The 20,488-nt window shown below is 43.9% G+C and overlaps 2 long non-coding RNA genes across 2 annotated transcripts; one reads left to right on the top strand and one right to left on the bottom strand.

The window, feature by feature from the left end:
- Window positions 1–12,324: 12,324 nt before the first annotated feature.
- On the top strand, window positions 12,325–13,225 carry LOC117594500. The gene is made up of 2 exons (XR_004575751.1): window positions 12,325–12,586; window positions 12,691–13,225. It is a non-coding gene; the product is annotated as an uncharacterized LOC117594500 (long non-coding RNA).
- Window positions 13,226–13,934: 709 nt separating this feature from the next.
- Window positions 13,935–15,375, bottom strand: LOC117594498. Its single transcript, XR_004575748.1, has 3 exons — window positions 15,034–15,375; window positions 14,640–14,747; window positions 13,935–14,492 (listed from the first exon to the last, which is right to left on the bottom strand). It is a non-coding gene; the product is annotated as an uncharacterized LOC117594498 (long non-coding RNA).
- Window positions 15,376–20,488: the final 5,113 nt, after the last annotated feature.

The following is a 20,488-nucleotide window of genomic DNA, read 5'->3' on the forward strand; positions in this document are numbered from 1 at the left end:
TGTCTTTAACCACAGACAGACTCACTTTTCCATCTGGTTTAACATATTTACAGTGGGGAGAACAAGTATTTGATACACTGCCAGATTTTGAAGGTTTTCCTACTTACAAAGCATGTAGAGGTCTGTAATTTTTATCATAGGTACTCTTATACTGTGAGTGACAGAATCGAAAAAACTAAAATCCAGAAAATCACATTGTTTGATTTTTAAGTAATTAATTTGCATTAATTTTTGCAATTAAAAAGCAGAACTTAATATTTGGTACAGAAAACTTTGTTTGCAATTACAAAGATCATACGTTTCCTGTAGTTCTTGACCAGGTTTGCACGCACTGCAGCAGGGATTTTGGACCACTCCCCCATACAGACCTTCTCCAGAACCTTCAGGTTTCGGGGCTGACGCTGGGCAATATGGACTTTCAGCTCCCTCCAAAGATTTTCTATTGGGTCCAGGTCTGGAGACAGGCTAGGCTACTCAAGGACCTTGAGATGCTTCTTACGGAGCCACTCCTTAGTTGCCCTGGCTGTGTGTTTCGAGTCGTTGTCATGCTGGAATTCCCTGCCACGACCCATCTTACATTTTTATCATAGGTACACTTCAACTGTGAGAGACGGATTCTAAAACAAAAATCCAGAAAATCACATTGTATGATTTTTAAATAATTAATTAGCATTTTATTGCATGACGTAAGTATTTGATCACCTACCAACCAGTAAGAATTCCGGCTCTCGCAGACCTGTTAGTTTTTCTTTAAGATGCCCTCCTGTTCTCCACTCATTACCTGTATTAACTGCACCTGTTTGAACTTGTTACCTGTATAAAAGACACCTGTCCACACACTCAATCAAACAGACTCCAATCTCGCCACAATGGCCAAGACCAGAGAGCTGTGTTAGGACATCAGGGATAAAATTGTAGACTTGCACAAGGCTGGGATGGGCTACAGGACAATAGGCAAGCAGCTTGGTGAGAAGGCAACAACTGTTGGCGCAATTATTAGAAAATGGAAGCTGTTCAAGATGACGGTCAATCTCCCTCGTTCTGGGGCTCCATGCAAGATCTCACCTCGTGGGGCATCAAGGATAATGAGGAAGGTGAGGGATCAGCCCAGAACTACACGGCAGGACCTGGTCAATGACCTGAAGAGAGCTGGGACCACAGTCTCAAAGAAAACCATTAGTAACACACTACCCGCACGTAGGGCCCCCTTGCTCAAGCAAGCGCATGTCCAGGCCCGTCTGACATTTAGATGTTTCTTACGGCGCCTCTCCTTACTTGCCCTGGCTGTGTGTTTTGGGTCGTTGTCATGCTGGAAGACCCAGCCACGACCCATCTTCAATGCTCTTACTGAGGGAAGGAGGTTGTTGGCCAAGATCTCGCGACACATGGCCCCATCCATCCTCCCCTCAATACGGTGCAGTCGTCCTGTCCCTATTGCAGAAAAGCATCCCCAAAGAATGATGTTTCCACCTCAATGCTTCACGGTTGGGATGGTGTTCAGTGGTTGTACCCATCCTTCTTCTTCTTCAAACCTGGGGAGTGGAGTTTAGACCAAAAAGCTCTATTTTTGTCTCATCAGACCACATGACCTTCTCCCATTCCTCCTCTGGATCATCCAGGTGGTCATTAGTAGTTAGTGTAAGGTATAATGTGTCAGAATGGTGATTTATGGCCCTGGGGGGCGGGACTTCCAAATTGATGTGACCGGTGGGCGGGACATCCGGTTTGTCGGGTGGGACTTCCGTTATGACGTATGTTAGGGTGGGACTTCCTGTATGACATATGTTAGGGTGGGACTTCCTGTATGACGTGTGTTAGGGCAGGACTTCAGGAGTAACGTATGCATGTCCGGTGATTCATGATTACATTGATGTGTCAGTGTTTGACGTTTTACAACGCCTGATGAGCAAACCAGACTAGTGTTATAACAGGTGGGTTATGTTTGATGATTAACAAAAGGGTGCCAGGGTTCCAATGCCATGTGGTACAGATGTAAACTTCCATGTTTTACAAGGTGGTTGTGGTTGTAACGTGGTGTTTTTCCACAAGCACGGAGTTACACGTGAGAGACATGTTTTTTCTGTAAGATATAAAGAAGGGGGTGGGTAGGGACTTACGATTTTGGATAGTTTCAGCCCAACTTTCATTTTAACAAGAGATGGGCTTCAAGGTGATATCTGCCCTGTAGTAATGGTCCCTAAATAACCACTAATACAAACTATAGTATATGCAGGTTAGAAATCATCTCGCGTCTCACGGTTTTTAGTCCAACACAGCATTACTGCAAACTAACATCGCATGAGCAATACTATTATTTTGAAGGAGTATCCATGGCCCGGGCCAACCACACATTTCGCAAAACGTTACAAAGTTACCCGCATGGTAGCGTATAAATTTGCATGAACAACGGCGAATCGTTGACAGGTAAGGATATGTTATTTCAGGTAATTAAAACATTTGTTAAGGCGTCTTTTGAAATTGTACAACAAAGATCAACGCAAGATTGTTTTCCACACATTGGTAGAAATGTTTAATAATAGGCAACCTTGGTTAAAAAAAATACTGTAGTATTTGTGTTAGTATGGGCTTATGCTGTCACTTCCGGGTGAAGATGTGCTGCATTCTCTTAATGACCAACTCGTGAAATCTGATTTTGTATTGCTGTATAATGGTCCTGTGTTTGTTAAATGTTGAACTGATTAATGGCGATATGGTGACAATAGCAAGCGTTTACATGTAACCAGATGAGTTTATTGTTAATATATACAATAATATGACGTGATGTCACGGCTGAGCCGCGAAAATTAACGAGAACGGCAGTTCTACCAGACAGGATGTATCAATATATTTGGTTGCCAAACGGCTACAATAATCAAAACAAAATAGTTAAGTTTTATCCTGAATTTGTATCATTGTAGCCTGTATAGTTCTAACACAATTTGAATCTAACGTGAAGAACGATGACATGTAACCAATGACAAAGTTAAGAGGCGTGACTTGCTGGAGGCGCCCCGGCTGCGATGTGAAGACAGTAATTAAACCCCGCAGCATCCACAAAAGTCAGCTGTGGTTTCAAGCGTAGAGTATATCGTTTCTGTTGTAAGTACAAGTTATTTTATTTTAAGTAATTTATTTGAATTGTGATGCAAATAGAAACGAGACATTCTAACTTTTTAAGAATGTGGAAATAAATTTTACTATTGCCCAAATCCGTTCATTTTTAGCTGTCTTTCATATTGCCTGTTTAAATCTCTGGTTTAGGTTGAGCGGAATTAAACACTGTGTTTGGTAAACACTTATTTGGACCTCCAAATCTTGGTAAGTAGACTTTTGACATTAATGGTAATCAGCTTTAATTACCTGTATACGCTTGTTAATCCTATGTGTTTAGTTCAAGTGACCAGCATCTGCGTCAGTTGGACTGGGCGGTCAGACTGTGATCTTACAGATACTTTGTGTAAGTTTAATTATTTACAGACATTTTTAGTCTAGTTCTAAAGTGTTATTAACAATTATGACTATGCATACTGACCCTTGGTACAACATTCTATATTCCAACAGATTGAGGACAGCCGGGTGATGATACAACCCACACAGCAGAAGACTCCTAAGCGGATCCGCGTCCAAGTCGCGAAACCCGCGTGACTGTCACATTCGTTTTAGCGCCACCTAGAGGATCAGCTCCGCCTCGGGGCAGCGCCGTAAATTCTACTGTCCGACACTGGATCCGTGTCTGATCGAGAAGGGTACATCTGCAGACCGCAAGTCGGGAGCGTAACTTTAGATGGGGGTTCCTTAATATTAAGTTACACCCATTGACCTTTGCTGGAGGTCTGGTCTTTTTTTTTTTATTAAGTGCGTGCATTTTGAACGAAGAAGGAAGAATTACAGAGATGTCGGTAAGTGTTTCCAAATGACAACCTCTAGCTATTTATTTAGGGATAATTAACATGTTCACAAAGATCGCTTATCTACTAAATTATTTGAATCTGACATTCGAATAGCTTGCCAGTGACAAAACACAGAAAACATGACAACCCTTATAGCTACGTTTAAAGATAAATAGCTAGCTACGCGACGAGGTAGGCTACTTGTTAGTTAGCCAGCTGTAGTTAGTTACGGTACGTTATAACTAGCGGATGTTTTAGTGTACAATGCCTATAATTCAATCAGCGTTTTGTGCTTAATAAGTTTTGGTTTTTGCTACCTTTACAATATAAACTAACCATCTCCAGCAATTTATAATATTTTCTGCTTTAAAATGTGCATAGTTAATTGACATATTTACACTGTTCGTTTGGCAGCATGTTACGATACTGAAGTCAGGCACAGATCCTGTAGCTCAGAACTGTACAACTTTAAAGAAATCACAAGCGGACTATGCAACTATTGTGACCCACCTTCAGAGTCACAATAAAACAATGGTACAGCATGGAGGTATGTGATTACTCCATTTGGTTATGATTATGTAATATGTAATAATATATTAATTTGTTTGTTTAAAGAACCAATCTAGAAAATGTTGACTTGTTAAATGATGTATACAGACATTGATTACTATTCTTTCATTACATTTAAGTAATTTAGCAGATGCTTTCATTGTGGAAATCAAACACGCAATCCTTTTGTTGTTTGTGCCATGTTCTACCGATTAAATCTTAATTTTTTAATTTCATACCCAATCAGAACCAAAAATGTTATTACTGAATGGACATTATTTTTTATCACTTTACTGGTCACTAAATAAAATGTTAGAGTAAATACTTATTCTTTGAATCACATGTTGCTCTAATCATTACAATACGTAATCCTTTTTTAGGTTTTGATATATAAGTGTGGCTTGAGCTGTGGTAAAGGAGACCATTTCCACTGCTGCTACTGCCATCAAACATTGGTTTTAAGAAAGCCGTTAATCAAACACTTGGCAAGATGCAGTACCACTACAAACAACACCACTCCATCTGTGATGCCTCACCTGACCACAACAACCAACACCTCCCCATCTGTGATGCCTCTCCTGACCCCAACCACAACAACCAACACCACTCCATCTGTGATCCCTCTCCTGACCCCAACAAGCAACACCACTCCATCTGTGATGCCTCTCCTGACCCCAACAAGCAACACCACTCCATCTGTGATGCCTCTCCTGACCCCAACCACAACAACCAACACCACTCCATCTGTGATGCCTCACCTGACACCAACCACAACAAGCAACACCACTCCATCTGTGATGCCTCTCCTGACCCCAACCACAACAACCAACACCACTCCATCTGTGATGCCTCTCCTGACCACAACAACCAACACCACTCCATCTGTGATGCCTTTAAACACTACAATCAACCACTCCGATTTTCCTCTAGCAACACAACAGGCCACCAGAGTTTGTACAACCAAGGTTAGGCGAGTACAATGTTCTCTCTGCGGTCAGTTAGTAAACAAAAAGAATTTAAGATTTCATTTAAAAAGAAGACATTCAAATAATGAACCAGACATAACAGCCCAACACCACCTTCCTTCCATCTGCCTGGACAAAAACAGTGGGATATTTGCAGTTGGGAAAGCTTTCAAAGGACAAACAATCCCTATACATGTACAAAAAAAATATGGGGCAACAGCCATTCAGTAGTTTTTGAACTGGACAGTTGCCATATTGATTTTGAATTTGCAATGAGGAGTGACATGGTGGCTTTTGATTGTATCCATGTGAAATCGCTAAGCTACTGGCCTCCAGCAATGAGTGAAGAGATCACTCTGGATAAAAAGGTAATTAATGACATGGTCACTGCAAAGTGGTTTGGTGAAAATAAAAAAGAGCTGTGCCTAAAACTCCAAGAGAAAGCTCAACAAGCGGATGTACCATTAAGCATAGAAGTGAAAATGCAGCGAAACAGCTCCAAGAAATTTGTGTCTATATATGACCCACATGTCTCTTACTACAGCAGACTAGGTAGAGTTATGGCCTCGTATGATGTGAAGTCTAACACATGGCATTGCCCATGTGCTAAACCTAGGCTCTCCTGCATTCACAAGTACATAGTGAAATGGCATCTTTTCCAAACGCAAAGGGAACTTTTTTTGCAAGGCCAGACCACCGAGAACTTGAATGTATCATCAATTGAATCCCAGTTGGAGGTAAACCAAGATGATGGGTTGAAATGTGATGCCAGAACACAAGTGTTGTACCCACCAAAGGACAAACATCTTGTTAATCTTGTGAATTACTTGTACAATCACAAAAGAGCTCCAGCTGTCCTCCCTGCTGAAATATGTGCCCCACCAGATCACCATAACATGCCGAAACACCTGATACCAGAGGAGACCACATGTGCTCAATGTCCCAACACTACAGCATGCATATTAGGAACTTTATCATTCCTCCCCAGAAACTCTGTCCTTCCTCCTACTCAGTCATCACCCCTCCCCCGGTCAAACGTCACCCCTCCCTTGGTCAAGTATCCGCTCTCGCCTTGTCAAACATCACCCCGATTAAGCTTTAATCCTCCCCTTGTCAATTGTCAGCCCTCCCCTTGTCAATCGTCAGCCCTCCCCTTGTCAATCGTCAGTCCTCCCCTAGTCAATTGTCAGCCCTCCCCTTGTCAATCGTCAGTCCTCCCCTAGTCAATCATCAGCCCTCGCCTTGTCAATCGTCAGTCCTCCCCTAGTCAATCGTCAGCCCTCCCCTCGTCAATCGTCAGTCCTCCCCTAGTCAATTCTCAGCCCTCCCCTTGTCAATCGTCAGTCCTCCCCTTGTCAATCGTCATTCCTTCCCTCATCAATCGTCAGTCCTCCCCTTGTCAATCGTCAGTCCTCCCCTTGTCAATCGTCATTCCTTCCCTCGTCAATCGTCAGTCCTCCCCTCGTCAATCGTCAGTCCTCCCCTCGTCAATCGTCAGTCCTCCCCTCGTCAATCGTCAGCCCTCCTCCAGTCAAACATCAGCGATCCCCTTAGTAAAGTATCAGTCAAAAAAACGATTTTTCCCAGCCAATGAAACGAGCACAAACATGGAACTATTATCACATGGACTCAATACAGAAGAGGTGCTAGCTGGTGTAAGGTAAGATCAATTAGAAAATTATGTTTTTGCACTTTCATAATCGCAAAATTATTGAAATACTTTTATATATTTGCTTAGCTAGATTCATTATTTTCAGTTTAGCCGTTCTGCTAAATAATGTTATCTTAAATCAACATTTTTTACCGTTTATGGCTAGCTATTTGGCTGGCTAGCTAGCTGGCTAGCTAACCAAATGATTATAACAACGTTATCTTAAGTCCAATGTGTGGATTTGATGGCATTTTTACCGTTTATAGCTAGCTATTTGGCTGGCTAGCTAGCTGGCTAGCTAGCTGGCTAGCTAACCAAACGATTATAACAACGTTATCTTAAGTCCAATGTGTGGATTTGATGGCTGGCTTGCGGCTGCGGCCTGGCCGGCTGCCTGGCTAGCTGGAAGGTTAGGCAGGCCGGTGCCTGCTAGGATTGTTAATATTAGCCTTAATTTCATGACTGGCCAGTGATCCAATATACTCAATTCACTACTTTATGAAACAAATTGATTGCACCTATACGCACACTCTTATTTGCATATTTCACCAATTGTTCACACCTAAAATGTCTATTAATATAGTGGGGAGAACAGGTATTTGATACACAGCCGATTTTGCAGGTTTTCCCACTTACAAAGCATGTAGAAGTCTGTAATTGTTATCATATGTACACTTCAACTGTGAGAGACGGAATCTAAAACTAAAAATCCAGAAAATCACATTGTATGATATTTAAATAAATCATTAGCATTTTATTGCATGACATAAGTATTTGATACATCAGAAAAGCAGAACTTAATATTTGTTACAGAAACCGTTGATTGCAATTACAGAGAGCATACGTTTCCTGTAGTTCTTGACCAGGTTTGCACCAATTTTTTTGTTAACTGCAGGCAACTGATATAACACAAGATGGATGCATCAAGTGATACAATCCAGAGATATGAAAACTTGAAGAAGGATTTTGAAAAAGGTCTGTAATTCCTTTTTTTTTTTTTTTTTTTACATTATGCTAACCCCCAATTTTGGCATGGAAAATCTTAACAGTATGTAAACTGTGTATGTGATGGGTAATTTCCAAAACCCAACTAATCACGTAGCCTATGTAATTATTCCAAAAACATTTTGCACAGTTTAAACTGAGAAACATCCGTAGTAAAAGAAAACTAACATTTATTGATTGACATTGCATTTTGTATATTGTGGAAAAGGACTTCTATCAAAATTAGGTTTTGACAGTAAGGTTATAGCCTTATTGGAAGAGAAAGACCAGGCAGAAGAATTAACTAGTAAGTCAAATTTTGTATTATCAATGCTGTTTATTGTACTCATGTCACTACTCTGCATGCTTAGCCAATATGTTTGGGACATTGAGACATACACTGCTGTTTAATTCACAGTACATTGTACTAGCATTGTAGTGATACACGTGTTTTTTAAGGGTAGAACATTTCTGTTTAGAATTCTCTGTGCATTGTTTTTTAGTTTTAGTTGGGCAGGTCCTATTGTACGAATTAACATTCATAGTTCTATATCCTTTAATCTTGTGAATTCTCTTAAAATAACTGATATTGTTAGAATATTACAATGTAATTACATATGAAATCAGAATTATAATTAATGGTTATTTTCTAGCTAAATAGAAATAGACACTTTAAGCCTAACTAAAAGTGCCTGTCTTTTAGGAGATGATGTAATCAAGTTCCTTTTTGAAAAAGGATACACTCAAAAAGAAATGGCAGGGATTATACATATAACGTGGGTACACTTTATTTCTTTACTCATTATGAATTGGGAATGATAGATTGAGGCCCTTTAAAAGCTTTATGATAATAGACACACCCTTACAAATGTAGACATATGATAACAACATGCATATATATATATATATATATATATATATATATATATATATATATATATATATATATATATATATATATATATATATAGACCAAAAACATGTGCATTAAAGAAATGAGGGAAAAAATATTTTTCTGGGTATGTAGAAGCATACAGATGCAGACTATTTTATTCTTGTAAAAGTGTATAATCTTTATGTGAAATAGAACCTGGATAGCAAGTGTGTGAATCATTTACATTACTCGATGTTGTCCTCTGCATTTCCTTTCCAGCAATCACATTCCAGATCCTAATTTCTTTTTAATATCTACACTATACAAAAAATGGTGATGTGTATTTCGAAATAACTTCCAATAGGATTAGTAGTTAAACATTTTCTACATTGCAGGGATCGTCAGATACGGAAACATCTACAGAGATTAGAGTTAAGGAGACGGAGAGATGACCGCCCCTTTGAGGCAATTCTTGCAGCTGTGCAGGTACTATTTTTCTTATTGGCCTATTCAGTAATTTGCCTGTTTCTGTAGAATGTTGTTTCTAAAACTTAACATATTTTTCCAGAAAGAGCTTAAAAACTGGCCAGAAACAAAAGGCATTCGGGCAATGCACAGACGGGTGAGAGATGGAGTTGGAGTGAGGCCCTGTTACAGGTACTGTGTGCATAACTGTACAACATAACTAAAGATGTATTTCTTTATTAATTACACAGTATAAACATAATACATTTTTAAACAAAATCACACTTGTGTTTTGGAATGCTAAAGTATGTGATGTGTATGTGCAGAGAGGATGTCCATGCTATAATGCGTGAATTGGATGCTTCTGGGTTAGAGAAGAGGCGGCCAGGGCGATGCCATATTCCAAGGAGGCAGTACAATGCCAAAGGACCAAACTATGTTTGGCACATCGATGGTAAATATCATAACAAATGCACTCATCCAATGTGGCTGTCTTGTTCATGTAGCTGCAAATTGTCCATTTCACTATACATTTCTTTTTTCTTATGTAATTACAGGCAATGACAAGTTGAGGTTCTACGGGATATGGCTTCACCTTTGTATTGATGGGTTTGTTTAAATATACAGACATATATTTTAATAGGTCTGGATGACCTGTCTTTGACTCAGCACATTTTTATAAGTTCATATAAAAATAGTTGACTTCCAAGATTGGTTTATCTTGTCAATACATGTAATTATACTGTCGTTTATTTCTTCTCTGGACTTGAATGAAGCATGAATTATTGAAAATGTGAAAGCTTTTAGATCTATAATGATGATTTACCAGAAACATATACATTTGTTTAGGAAAATGGCAGCAATGAATACTTGATAATCAGATTGAGCAGTTATCACAAAGTGCATCGCCACCACTTTATAAACAAGGGGTGTCAGACCAGTTCCACAGAGGGCCAAGTGTCTGCTGGTTTTTCCTATAAATTGGTTCCCAGTTCAGACCTAAACAACCAGGTGAGGGTAGAAACCTACAAATTAGTGACCTAATTAATCAATCTAGTACAAGGTGAGAGTGAAAACCTGCAGACACTCGGCCCTCCGCGGAACCGGTTTGACACCTGTGTTATGAACAATTACTATGCTTTTACAATTTACAGAATGCACTAATGCAGAATTAGCTGTAAAATGTATGGTTTTATGTTGCAACAACGATACAATTACACCCATGACCCCAAGTAACAATAAGTCATGTTTCTTTTCTGAATGTGAATTTCTCAGGTACTCAAGACGTGTGATTTGGTTACATGCAGGAACTTCAAACCGCAAACCTGAGTTTGTTGGGAAATATTTTCTGGATGCAACTATCAAAGAGCATGGTACCTACTGTATGATATAAAAATAGCTTCTACTGACATTATATTAGAAATATATATATATACATATATATTACAAGTTAAATTCTTTGGAAATTTTTGATACAATCACACTACGCCTCCAAATTATAAATATGAATTCTACATATGCAATACATAAGATTTATTTACTGTCATGCAGTCTAAGAGAAGACAGTCCTTCACATAAAAAAAGCACCAAGGAATTCAGAGAACTGAGTTCTGAATTCATCAAGCGTAATAATATTGCCTTGGCACTTTGATTACAACTATTAGCAGAACATTTTGAATGAGGAATCAAAAGAGTATATACATTATTGTGTTTGTAAACATTTTATTTGAAAAGGCTGTCCCAACCTTGTTCGATCTGACCAAGGAACTGAAAACTCTGTGGTGGCTGTTATTCAGATTGCTTTCCGTTCACGCGCAACGGACAGTCTGAGCGGTGACAAGAGCTTCAGGTATGGGAAGTCAGTACACAACCAGGTAGGTTATTAAACTAGCTGGATTCATGACACCTGTTATTGATGATTGAGATAGTATCAGTACTCCAGTACCGTACCCAGGCAGTCATGTCACAATTCCCAGTACGAATGATGTCTTGAGCTTTCAAGTTTACTAGCTCTGCAGTGTTATGCCATGCCATATGACTGTGTAATGTTTTTTCATATAGCTTTTCATTTTCAACACAAATATTACTGTCTCGTGTTGTTCATAGAGGGTTTTTCGATGATCCCTTTAAAGTTGAAAAGGGTTCTCAGTTGAAGCATTCAGGGTTCTAATAGGAAAGTTTGACTGATAATGGTTCTGAGAAGAACCATATACAGGTTGTTACAGGAATTATCCAAAATAGGTTTTCTATGTAGAAATCTCATTTGGTCCTACATATCATATTATTTTATATGTAGGACTACTAACCCTGATAACCTCTCTGAGTCTGGTTTCTTCCTAAATTTCAGCCTTTTAGGGAGTTTTTCGTAGCCACTGAAATTCAACAGTTTTGTTCTTTGCACCTAGGGGTTTCAGGCTAGGTGTTTTGTAAAAGCACTTTGTGACAACTGCTGATGTAAAAAGTGCTTTATAAATGAATGTGATTGATTGATTTTGCAATTTTTAGAATTTTGAGAGAAAAACACTGTGGAAGACATGTAACTTTTTTCACTCTTACCTATTTTACTCTTTAATTTACTATTATCCCCAGCGTGCTGAAGCTTTCAACAGTGTGCTGAAAAGATCATGGATTTTTCACTGGCAAAGCTACTTTGAGGTACATAGTTCTGTGTCCCTTTAATCTTCTCTTACCTTTTTGTTATCCATATATGTCAGGGGGTGGACTATTAAGCACCATGTTATTGTCATGTTTACCTTTTTATTAGTCCAACATTTAGGTCACTGTTATGTACTTAGTGTATGTCTTCTTACATAATTTTCTCTTTGATAAATCTTGCTTATACCATTATTTGTATAATAGTACTGTTATTCCTTTGAAGTCCATGCAGGTTACTGATTTGTTGGACATATCTAATCCTATACACATGTGAGTACTTGTGCGGTTACAGAGAATCATTGCAGTCTGATCAGATTCCATCTATTCCAACAATTTTCACTCTAGTAATTAACCACCTTTAGGGTAAATGCTGTCTACGTCTGCTTAATGTATTTCATTTGTAGACACTTGGTCCAATACTGCTACCTCACACTTGTTGAGAAGCAGCTTCAAACAGAACAGAACGAATGGAATGACCACATGATCCGGAAGCAAGTTGGAGCAGCTGGGCCTTTTGGAAAACCAAACATCATGTATTTCACACCTACCACTGGTAGCTAACATGCATTTTTAACTTCTCCTCAAATGGTCAGAAGTGTTAAAATGTAAAATCTTTGGGTACTAATGTAATTTTCTCAATTGCGTCATTTCTCAAAGGAACACCGAATCTGCTTTGTCCAGTGGACAGAGACCTGACACACTATGCCGCAACACTGGTGTGTGAAGATGGAGCAGCACTGCTGGTTGCTAATGAAGCTTTCCGAACACTCTGCCACAGAGTTCTTGCTCGTTCTGCTCTCCACATTGACCACATGTGTGTAGAGCGGTCGATGGCTGCATATGTGTGCCTGAAGAACTTTTTCTTAGAAAAGTTGATTGATCTTTCAGTTGATCAGCCTCAAAATTTTGAAGAGGCTTGCCTTTTTTATATTACCATTTAGGATCCTTACAATGAATTAATATTAAGGACCTAGTAAGGTGTAGGCCAAACCATTGTTATCAGAACCTGACCTACTGTGTTTTTGGGTCATTTACCTGTTTTTTCACATCTTTTGCCAGCCTTTACCTGCGCAGTAGCCAGCCTCTATTCTTTGGATTTAGACCTATAGCCTGCCAGACTATTTTGCCTGGCTGCTGTTTTTGTCTTATTGCCTCAAATAAAACCCTTTTATGCTCTACGCATGCATCTATACCTGCCTGTGGGTCGTATTCCTTACACCTACACTCCTCGTTCAATTTTGAATTGTTTACACAGCAGATACCCATGTTTTGCCGTTCCAGGTTTTCAGAAAAAGAGGTGACACATTAGTATTTTTCAAAAATATATTCAAATTTACACCAAATAACCGTTTCGTACATATTACAACACATTGTTAAAATGCTTATAGATGTCTATTGAATGTGTGATAGCTATGTAGTCTTAAGCAAATAGTAATCATTTCTTTTGTCAATTATTACTTTTAGTTTGAAAAAGCACTTTGTCTGGCTCTACTGCAACCATTAATAGATAGGGGACTAAGACGTCTGCTTTAAACATTCACTGAGAAAATAGTCACTTTAATACAGTAACCATAACAACATTGTCAAAGGGTGCATGCCCTGGTGAATTTTATGAGCAGGTGATAAAAAGGACCACGGTGGACACTCCAGCACAGTATATATACAATATATATGTAACAAAAAAAAGAAGAGTGGATGTTGGTTATTGTAAACATTTCAAAGCCAATCTTGCACTGAAGTAAAAAAATAAAAATAAAAAAGAGCCTGCCCAGCTAGGATATATAAGGAATTAGGTACTAATATATTTGTGAAATTATTGAAGTAAATCTCCCAACAAACAAACATTAAATATGAAAAATTAGAACCAACATTAGAACAACAATATAAAAAAAATTCTCAAAACCAGGGAAATAATTTCAGCATTTTAAGCATAATAACAAAATGGTTTCAGGAACATTATTTAAATTGCCTATGACTTCAGTTGCCTGCACAGTCCTGAGAAGTCCATTACTCCCTCAAAAATAAATTTACCAACCAAGTGTTTGGAGGTCAAGCCCAGACCGGAAAACCTTGGCCAGTGTACTTGCTGTGGGTCGGTGTTCTGGTTCATACATAAGGCACTGGTTTATAGTGTCTTTCCATGTTGGGGAAAGCAAGGCCAAAGCATGGGGCTCAGTCTGTGAAGAAAGCAGTGCTTTAACTTCACGAGGTTGTCTTACATTCCAAGGCCGAGAACCTGTAAAAAGCTCTACAAAGGTAGCACCAACAGACCACACATCTGAATGCCATGTTGCAGGATTGTAGTGTAGCTCACATTCAGGAGCACGGTAGTAGATTGTTCCACCGAGAGGACCAGCAGGTGGAACAATGGTCTGGCTGCCTATTTTCAGGGAAACTGTGTCATGAATGTTTGCCATGCCCCAATCAGTTAAAAAAGCTCTCTTGCCTTTTTCCTCCACCTACAGAAATAAAAAGAAATCCCAGATATTCATTGCAGACCTTTCACTTTAATATTATGACTATTACATATTACTATTATTAATACTATATAATTATTTCTAGGTTAAAATGATGGTATATTCCAAATATTTAACCAGCCCACTTACAATAATGTTGCCTGGTTTAATGTCCTGGTGTATAATGCTCTTTGAATGGATGTACTCAACAGCCAAGCAAACCTGGAACCCAATGGCCTGTTTTGTTTCTTCATCTAGCTGAATATTGAACATACAAGGTAAGCATAGTTAACAAGGTGAGATAATATTTCCAACTTAAATACAAAAAATAAGACTTTAATACACTGTAACATAATAGTACCTTAACATTTTGCCCCCCTTAACTATTCGAATATGTTTGGGCCAAAATACAACATACATTTGTGAATAAGAATATGAATTTGTGTGAAAAAGTAGTAGTGCTGAGCATAGACCAAGCTTGAAAGAACAAGTAATGAAGTAAATAACTTAAGAGTGGCTTGTATGTTCACTGTGAACGGCATACCACTTTTGCAGATTGGTTGTGAAGGATGCTATCCAGATTATTCCCTTGTATGTACTCATTGGCTATCAAAAGTTCAGTTGCTGTCCTTGACGCTCCCATCATTCTCACAATGCATGGATGGCTCAGACGTCTGTTAATAGTATCGTCTACATGATGAGCACTCCAGGGGTATAAGTATCCACCTCTTATTTATTCTTTCTCCTCGCACATTATCCATATAAAGTTCAAAGGGATGCAAAAGTGGATTACAAGTGGATATTATTTGACTAATAAAAATGTATAGGAAAGCATCAGTGGATGCCAAACTATTTCCCATTAGGATAAGAAAATATATCATGTACGTGTTGACTGTCATGTCCTCCCTTCCCTGAGGTGCTCTGTCTTGGGCTGCTCCAGGTTGTCAGGGCAACGCATTAAGGGGCGTGACGTCACTCTTTTGAATAGAGCCGGTACCAGCTGTTCCCTATCCCCAATCACACACCTGTTCCCGCTTGACTCATCACCGGCTGTATATCTGAGGAGCCCTGACGAACCGTCCCTGCCGGATCGTTGATCCACATCCGTATGTGTCACGGCTCACAACCGAATCCCTAAAATACTTGCGTGTCGATCCTACTAATTCTGTTTCCCTGTGTTTGTAGGAATCTCCTGACTACCTTTACCAGCCCGTGTATCGACCTCCTGCCTGTCCAAGACTACTCTGCTTACTCCCTGTCTGTACCTCTGCCGCCAGCCCGTGTGCCAACCTCCTGCCTGTCCAAGACTACTCTGCTTACTCCCTGTCTGTACCTCTGCCGCCAGCCCGTGTACCGAACCTCTGCTTGCCCACGACTACTCTGCTTACTCCCTGTCTGTACCTCTGCCGCCAGCCCGTGTACCGAACCTCTGCTTGCCCACGACTACCCTCATATTAAATTGAGTTTCACCGCACTCATCCAGTCTGCGTTTGGGTTCCTTTCAGATCTGACAGAACGATCCGGCCATCATGAACCCAGCGGATCTGGATGCCGTCCGTCAGGCTGTGTCGATGCAGGGCACCCTATTAGGACACCACAGCACCTCGCTTCAGGAGATAATGACTGGCCTGCAAAGCCTGTCTACCAGCGTGGCGGCTATCCAGGAGCGACTCAATGCATCCGCCGAGCCCCCGGCTCCTGCTTCAGCACCCGCACCAGAACCCCCGGCGCCAGCACCTGCTCCATGCCCTGATAGGGAACCATGGGTTCCCACGCCCGAAAGATATGACGGAGATATGGGGCTCTGTCGTTCCTTTCTGTTGCAATGCGGCCTCGTATTCGATCAACAACCCCGCACCTACCCCACAGAGAAGTCCAGGATCGCCTTTGTGATAGGCTTACTCCGAGGCGACGCGCTGAAATGGGCGTCAGCCATCTGGGAACGACAGAGTCCATACACCCAGACCTACAGCGACTTCACAAGCGAGATGAGGAAAGTGTTCGACCACCCAGTCCGTGGCAGGGATGCCTCCAAACGGCTGTACTCGCTCCATCAGGGGGTCCGCAGCGTGGCGGAGTATGCAGTTTAATTCCGTACACTGGCTGAGGAGAGCGGATGGAATGGAGAAGCACTGCAAGCTGGGTTCTACAACGGCCTCAGTGAACAACTTAAGGACGAACTCCTCTCATATCCCGAGACCATGGGATTGGATGACACTATTTCCCTGGCCATGCGGGTGGACAATCGGATCAGGGAACGGAGGAGAGAAAGAAAGCGGGGCGGCCGTCCCCTGCAACCACTCTCCAGACACCCCGAAGAGGAGAGGCGTAACGGCCCACCAGCAGTGCCGGGCATGGAAAGGGAGGCGACACCGGCGGAACCCGAACCGATGCAGTTGGGGCGCTACCACATAGACAAGGAAGAACAACAGCGACGGAGGGACAGCAACAGCTGTCTATACTGCGGTCGTTCGGGTCATTACCTCGCCTCCTGCCCCCAGCGGCCGTCAAACCGACGGGCTCGCTAGACATAGGAGGCGTCCTAGCGAGCCACACGAACAACGACCTCCCAGGCCACAAACCACGCACACTCTTCCACGCAACCCTTACCCGTCGGTGGCCACACGTGCCAATACCAGGCCCTGATTGATTCCGGTGCTGACGACAGCTTCATCGACGCCACATTGGTGGAACAGCTGGGGCTATCGACTGTCCGTTTGGAGGAGGTCGTTGACGCAACCACCTTGGATGGCCGGTTATTGGCACGGGTTACGCACAGGACCAGGCCCGTGCGTCTCCGTTTATCCGGCAACCATCTTGAGGACATCGGGTTCCTCGTCATCCACTCCCCCCGGATCCCCTTGATTCTGGGGCACACCTGGTTAGTACGCCACAACCCAACCATCGATTGGAGGGCAGGAAAGGTGACCGCCTGGGGCACGGCGTGTTACTCCGAATGCCTCCGGTCGGCTTGTCCCCCGTCAAAGCGCCCGCCGGGGAAAGATGCACAGCCCCCAGATCTGTCCCGAGTTCCCGCAGAGTACCACGATTTGAGCGAAGTATTCAGCAAACAACAGGCTCTCTCTCTTCCTCCTCACCGACCCTATGACTGCGCAATTGAACTATTGCCCGGCGTCACCTACCCTCGAGGCCGTCTGTACAGCATTTCCAAGGCTGAAAGGGAGGCGCAGGAAAAATACATCCGGGAATCCCTGGAAGCCGGGCTCATCCGTCCCTCCTCATCCCCCCTGGGCGCAGGGTTCTTTTTCGTAGGCAAGAAGGATGGAGGCCTTAGGCCTTGCATAGACTACAGAGGGCTGAATAACATCACCGTGAGGAACAAATACCCCTTGCCCCTGATGAACACTGCCTTCGACCTGCTCCAGGAGTCAGCAGTCTTCACCAAATTGGACCTGCGTAACGCCTACCATTTGGTCAGGATCAGGGAGGGGGATGAATGGTTGACGGGATTCAACACCCCCCTTGGCCACTTTGAATATTTGGTTATGCCCTTCGGATTGACCAACGCGCCTGCAGTGTTCCAATGCCTGGTTAACGACGTGCTGGGGGACATGCTGGGGCGTTTTGTGTTCGTCTACCTGGACGACATCCTGATATTCTCCAAAACACCTGCCGAACACGTCCAGCACGTCCGGCAGGTCCTCCAGCGACTCCTGGAGAATAAGCTTTTCTGTAAGGCAGAGAAGTGCGAATTCCATGCCCGCACCGTCACCTTTCTGGGATACGTTGTGTCAAAGGGACAGGTGAGGATGGATAAAACAAAAGTTGATGCCGTGCTGGAGTGGCCAAGACCTGAGACCAGGAAACAGCTGCAGCGATTCTTGGGGTTCGCCAACTTTTACCGACGTTTCATCCGGAACTACAGTCGTGTGGCTGCCCCCCTAACCGCTCTCACCTCCAGCGCCAGGCCCTTCGTCTGGACCCCTGAGGCCGAACTAGCATTTCGGGATCTCAAGAACCGGTTCACCACGGCTCCCGTGCTGTCCCAACCTGACCCGTCCCGGCAATTCGTGGTGGAGGTAGACGCGTCGGACGTGGGGGCAGGGGCTGTCCTATCCCAACGAACAGCCGAGGACGGTAAGCTTCACCCTTGTGCATTTTTGTCTCGTCGACTTTCCCCCGCAGAAGCTAATTACGACGTGGGCAATCGGGAGCTGCTCGCCGTTAAGCTTGCCTTGGAGGAGTGGCGGCATTGGTTGGAGGGGGCGGAGCATCCGTTTGTGGTATGGACGGACCACAAAAACCTGGAATACGTGAGAACGGCTAAACGCCTCAACTCCCGTCAGGCCAGGTGGGCTTTGTTCTTTGAACGTTTTAATTTCACGCTGTCCTACAGGCCCGGCTCCCGGAATGTGAAGCCTGATGCTCTGTCTCGCGCATTCACTGAGGAAAGGGAGGATTCCGACGCTCCGGTCGACACCATTGTGCCCGCGGGACGCGTAATCGGGGCAGTGCTTTGGAAGGTGGAGGAGGATGTGCTAGCTGCTCTTCGGACCGACCCGGGACCGGCCAGCGGTCCTCCTGACCGCCTCTTTGTCCCTGACGCCGTACGCCCGACGGTGTTGCAATGGGCACACGCCTCCCGGCTGACCTGTCACCCCGGTACGGCACGGACCATGTCCTTCCTTAGACGGAGATTCTGGTGGCCCTCGATGGGGAAGGACACTCGGCAGTACGTTGCAGCATGCCCCACATGCTCGCGGAACAAGGGCTCCAACAGGCCCAGTGCGGGCCTCCTGCGTCCTCTGCCCACTCCTCGTCGTCCCTGGTCACACCTGGCACTGGATTTTGTCACCGGCCTTCCGGCCTCTGAGGGTAACACCGTCATACTTACCGTAGTTGATCGTTTCAGTAAATTCACCCACTTCCTTCCCCTGCCGAAACTCCCCACAGCCAAGGAGACCGCGTCCCTGCTCGTCCGGGAGGTCTTCCGCGTCCATGGGTTGCCTTGTGACGTCGTCTCCGATCGGGGTCCCCAGTTCGCCTCGGCCGTTTGGAAAGCCTTCTGCACCGCAATCGGAGCCACGGTCAGTCTATCCTCCGGGTTCCACCCCCAGACCAATGGTCAGGCCGAACGGGCGAATCAGAAGCTGGAAGCCACGTTACGTTGTCTGGTCTCTTCCAACCCGACCTCTTGGGCAGCCCAGCTGCCGTGGGTGGAATATGCCCACAACACTCTCCCTACGGCCGCCACAGGTATGTCCCCCTTCCAGTGTCTCTACGGCTATCAACCGCCTCTGTTTCCCTCCCATGAGAAGGACCTGGCCGTTCCATCTGTCCAGCATCACATACGCCGCTGCCACCGGACCTGGCATAGGGCCCGGGCGGCACTTCTCCGTGCGGCGGGTCAGTACCAACGGCATGCCAACCGCCACCGCATCCCAGCGCCCGCCTACGCCGTGGGTGATAAGGTATGGCTCTCGACCAAGAACCTGCCACTGAAGACCGACTCCAAGAAGTTGTCGCCCAGATACATCGGCCCCTTTGTGGTTGTTAAGGTCATCAACCCTGCAGTGGTTCGGCTCAAGTTGCCTCGGTCCCTCAGGGTCCATCCTGCGTTTCACGTGTCCTGCTTGAAGCCGGTCCTCCTCAGTCCTCTGCTGCCTCCTCCTCCTCGTCCGCCCCCCCCTCGGTGGGTCGATGGGGGTCCAGTCTACACGGTGCGCCGGATCCTGGAGGCCCGCCGGCGGGGGCGGGGCTTCCAGTACCTTGTTGATTGGGAGGGGTACGGGCCGGAGGAGCGGTGTTGGTTGCCTCGGCGCCAGATCCTGGACCCCGGGTTGCTGCGCGCCTTTTACCTGCGCCATCCTGGTGCGCCGGGTGGTCCGCCCGGGGGGCGTCCGTCGGCGGGGGGTACTGTCATGTCCTCCCTTCCCTGAGGTGCTCTGTCTTGGGCTGCTCCAGGTTGTCAGGGCAACGCATTAAGGGGCGTGACGTCACTCTTTTGAATAGAGCCGGTACCAGCTGTTCCCTATCCC

This window comes from Esox lucius, chromosome 5 (assembly GCF_011004845.1).
Source record: "Esox lucius isolate fEsoLuc1 chromosome 5, fEsoLuc1.pri, whole genome shotgun sequence".
Classification (NCBI taxonomy): Eukaryota; Metazoa; Chordata; class Actinopteri; order Esociformes; family Esocidae; genus Esox; species Esox lucius.